Consider the following 5009-nt stretch of genomic DNA (forward strand, 5'->3'; position numbering starts at 1 on the left):
GAAAATTGTTCCACCCTTTGATGCCTCAGGTCACTGTGCTTTTCTGCCCAGCAGGTGACGCCTGTTAGCCTATAATTCTTGACTGGTGTGAGGAGGTAGGGCCATGTTCCCCCAGGCTCTGGGGTCTGGTTCTGAATGGAAAGGGCCCCACCCCTTTCCTCCTAGAGAAGACAGACCCCTCAGGTGGAGGTCATTAGCATTTCAATGGTCTCGCTCTCTGCTTGTGCTGTCTCCACCCTTCCCAGAGTCACAGCCCTGGAAACTGAAAATGACTGGGGCTTTCTCCACTGAGCCAAAAAACAAACAGATAGTCCCCTTCAGACCCAGTCCAAGGTGACCCTCCAGCTCTCCCAGGTCAGTCGTCACCCAAAGCCTCTGTCTGTTTTTTGGGGATGCGTACCTGTAGTGAGCAGTTCACACTCGCTACTTAAAACCCCAGTTGGAGCTCAGCTAAGCTGTATTCACTTGCTGGGAGAGAGCTTCTCTCTGGCACCACGAGGCTTTGCAGCTCGGGCTATGGGGGAGGGGGTCTCCCGACCTGGTTCCGCAGGTTTTACTTACAGATTTTATGCTGTGTTCTCGGGCATTCCTCCCAATTCAGGTTGGTGTATGATGAGTGGGTGGTCTCGTTTGTCCCCCCGCAGTTATTCTGGATTATTTACTAGTTGTTTCTGGTTTTTTGTAGTTGTTCCAGGGGGACTACTTAGCTTCCACTCCTCTCTATGCTGCCATCTTGCCCGAGTCCTGCCAATAGATTTTTGACAAAGGTGCTAAATCCACTCAATGGGAAAAGAATAATCTCTTTGTTCTGGTTTGCTAAAGCTGTCAAAATGAAATTTGCCAGAAATGGTTTGACTTTTACAATAGGGGTTTATTCCCAATTAAGGCATCAAGAGTAACATAACTTCTCTGAGGAAAGAGCAATGGCATCTGGGGCTCCTGTCACATGGAAAGGCACATGGCCAGAGTCTGCTGGTCCTCTCCTGTGTTTAGCTTCTGGTTTCCATGGCTTTCTCCAAAATGTCTCTGGGATTTTCTGTCTTAGCTTCTCCTGGGACAAACCCTGAATTATATATCTTAGCTTCTCTCCAAATGTGTCTCTCAGCTTCTCTTTGCTAAGCTTCACTGAAGAAAGGCTGAAGGCATCAAGAACACCTCTGTCAGCTGGTCCTTTGCTCCTGGGTTGCACTGACTTCAGTTTCTGATTCCAGTGGCTTTCTCTTTAAGCATCTGTGGGCTTGCACTTAGCTTCCCTGGGGCAAACTCTCAGCTTCATCCCTTAGCTTAGCATCTCCAAATGTCTGTCTGTCTGCATCTCCAAGTGTCTGGGTCTGTGTTGGCTCTGAGCTCTCTCTCTCCCTGAGTTCTCTTAAGGACTGAAGTAAACTAATTAAGACCCACCTTGAATGGGCGGGGTAACATCTTCATGGAAATAATGTAATCAAAAGGTCACACCCAAAATGGGGTGGGTCATATCTCCATGGAAAAAACCTAATCAAAAGATCCCACCCACAACAGGTCCGCCCCCCACAAGAGTGGATTAAAAGAACATAGTTGTTACTGGGTACATAACAGATTCAAACCAGCACACTCTTCAATAAACAGTTTTGGGAAAACTGGATAGCAACAGAGAAGATGGAATTTCACAAAGAATTATGACTACTGAATCTCTACATAATTTTCTTTTTCTTAATTGCTAGGGTATTAGAATATCCAGAAGGAAAGAACTGAAATGATGTAACTGTAACACATAGCATCCTTCGAAATTTGTTCTATAGCTACTTATTAAATTGTAATTTGAAAGTTATCACCTTTTTGTATGTATGTTATATTTCACAATAAGGAAATAACTGAAACTGTGGAACTGTAACCCATAACATTCTTTGAAATTTGCTCCTTATTTGTTAAATTACACATGGAAAGTTATCACTTCTATGTATATATGTTATATTCTACAATAAAAAATATGATAAAAAAAGAATGAAGTTGGTCCCCTACTTCACACCATATACAAAACTTAATTCAAAATGGATCAAAGACCTAAATATAAGAACTAAAACTATAAAACTTAAATGAAAACACAGAAATATCTTCAGGACTTTGTATTAGACAATGGGTACTCAGACTTTATACCAAAAACATGAAAAACAAGAACAAAAAATAGATAAATGGGACCATCAAAATTAAGAACTTTTGTGCATCAAAGGACATTCATCATCAAGAAAATGAAAAGACAACCTACAGAATGGGAGAAAATATTTGAAAATCCGATACAGGTTTAATATGCAGTGCATATAAAAACTCCTACAACTCAACAACAAAACAACCACAACCCAATAAAAAAAACGGGCAAAGGACTTGACAAGACATTTCTCCAAAGAAGACATACGAATGGCCAATAAGCACACAAAAAAGATATTCAACATCATTGGCCATTAGGGAAATACAAATCAAAACCAAAATGAGAAACCACTTCATGTCCACCAGACTGGCTATTATTATTGTTACTTTTAATGGGAAATAACAAGTGTTGGTGATCATGAAGAGAATTAGAGAATTGGAACACTCTTACATTGTTCGTGGGAATGTAAAATGGTGCAACAGTTATGGAAAACAGGTCATCAGTTCCTCAAAAAGCTAAACATGGAATTACCATATGACCCAGCCATCCCACTTCTAGGCATATACCCCAAATCATTGAAAGCAGGGACTCAAACAGATATTTCCATTCCAATGTTCAGAGCAGCATTATTTAAAAGGGCCAAAAGGTGGAAGCAACTTAAATGTTTATCAACAGAAGAGTGGATAAATAATATATGGTATATACATATAATGGAATATTATTCAGCCATAAAAAGGAATGAAGTTCTGATACATGTTACAACATGGATGAACCTCGAAGACCTCATGTTGAGCGAAATAAGCCAGACACAAAATGACAAATATTGTATGATCTTGCTGATATGAAATAACTCGATTATGCAAAAATATAAAGATAGAAAGTAGATTACAGGTTACCAGGGACCGGGGTGGGTAATGGAGAGTTATTGCTTAATGGGTGTAGAGCTTCTATTTAGAGTAACGGAAAATTTTGGTAATGGATGGTTGTGAGACTACCACAACATTGTGCATATAAGTAATGCCACTGAATTGTATGCTTAAAACTGGTTAAAATGGGAAATTTTTTGTTGTATATATGTTACCATAATTAAAAAAAAAAATTCTTTCCTGCCCAGAGCTCAAGCTTCCTTATCCAGTTGGGTGAATTTTTTTCCTATCCACATTTTCACTTAGTGTAGCCCTTTGGGGATCCTGTTTGTTTTTTTCCAGGGTTTCAATTCCAAAAACCCACCTCACATGGGCCTTGTCTCTTTCTCCCCCTCCCTCTCCTCCCCACCCCCCCTTTGCTGCCAAAAGCTTTATTGTTTACAGCTGGTTCATGGCTTGTTAGAGCGCTGCAAAGGGGCCTCCTGGCTGGAGGGAAGTGCTCAGGCAGAAGCCTGGATGCCAGGGGAATGCAGATATATTCGCCCAGCCCGGCCTGCAGGCCAGCCAGACTGCAGAGGTTACTCAGTGGTCGCCCACCTTCTTGATGAGTTCCACCTCCGCATCTAGGAAATGGTTCTCCAGGAAGTCCAGAGATGAGGGTCTGTGTTGTCAGAACCCAAAGTATGCAGATCCAAAAGGGCCTGGTTCAGGGTCTTCTCCAGGACCAGGGCGGTTCCTTGGCATCCAGGGTTTTACTGCACTCATTTTGGGATGGTTTCTGCTTGTCCCGGAAGAGGGCACGGCTGTCCCGCTAATTTTGCATCTTCAAGAAATGCGCAGCGCCTTTGTGCTTCTCCTTCACCAACTCGCAGAAGAAGAGGTCCATGCCCTTCAGGGCCACATTATCATGGTTGAAATAGAAGCCCAGAGAGAGGTAGGTGTAGGAGGCCCACAGACGCAAGTTGACCAGGAGGTTAACAGAGGCCTCCACCTCGGTGGAATAATTCTAATGGATCTGGGAGTTCACGGTTGGTCAACAATGAGGTGTTAACCACACACACACACACACACACATCCACAAATAAAAATAAATGGTGTTAATTGGTCCTGGATGTTGCAATTGGAGAGGCAGTTGGAGGGTTGTCAAGGCTGAAGAGGTGGGGAGATAGTCCCTGGGTCTGTTCCGTTCGAACATTGTTGAAGCAACTGACAGATCCTTGGGACCACTGGGCGCACTCTCCCTTCCACTCTTTGTTTTTCAGTTTTCTCTTTATTTTTGGCTCCTGAAGATTTTGCTCATTCTCTTGTGAGGCACTAAAGTTTGCATTTGAAAGATGTTTGTTTTATTTTAATCAGCATTTCCAGGTGTTTTGTAGTGGGATTGTTTTCAGATTATTAAAGTTTGTAATACGTGTGTATCATTTTGAAATAAATTTATAGAAAGATCATTTTCAAGGTTATTTAATCGATATTTCAGCATCCATTTTTCTTTTACTTCTTATTTTTAACTAATGGTCCAATATGGATACAAATAATATCTGACTAAGCATAATATCAATTTAAAGCTGTCTAAAGGTCCAAAGTACTACAGCAGCTAGGGGTATCCAGTCAAGTGATAAACTGACTGAGTGACTGGGTCATGAGTATATTCCTACTATTTCCACCAATTGTTGTGTAGGCTCTTTTGATATGCTCTCAGAGACTGATGTCTTGCTGCAAAGAGAAGAAATAATGATTTATTTGTAATTGCAACAAATGTCATTACTCCCTTTAAAGGATGTGAAACCTATTTGAGAAAACCCCAGGAGTTCACTACTAGTTGGGAAATTTCACGGTTTGGCATAAGATGGCTTCTATGTACCTTTTCAACTGTATTTCCCACTACTTGGCAAAACTGCACCTGACAATCATGACATGCTGATATCTCAGTGATGTTCCCACTTGCCTGGAATGCTCTTTCTTCACTTAAAATTTTTTTCTGCTGATTCTTCAAACTCCAGTACAAATGGCAACTTCTTGAG

General features: G+C 41.4%; 1 pseudogene; it reads right to left on the reverse strand.

Moving 5' to 3' along the window:
• Positions 1-3334: 3334 nt before the first annotated feature.
• LOC119516414 lies at positions 3335-4021 on the reverse strand (annotated as a pseudogene).
• Positions 4022-5009: the final 988 nt, after the last annotated feature.

Source organism: Choloepus didactylus, chromosome 20, assembly GCF_015220235.1.
Source record: "Choloepus didactylus isolate mChoDid1 chromosome 20, mChoDid1.pri, whole genome shotgun sequence".
Classification (NCBI taxonomy): domain Eukaryota; kingdom Metazoa; phylum Chordata; class Mammalia; order Pilosa; family Megalonychidae; genus Choloepus; species Choloepus didactylus.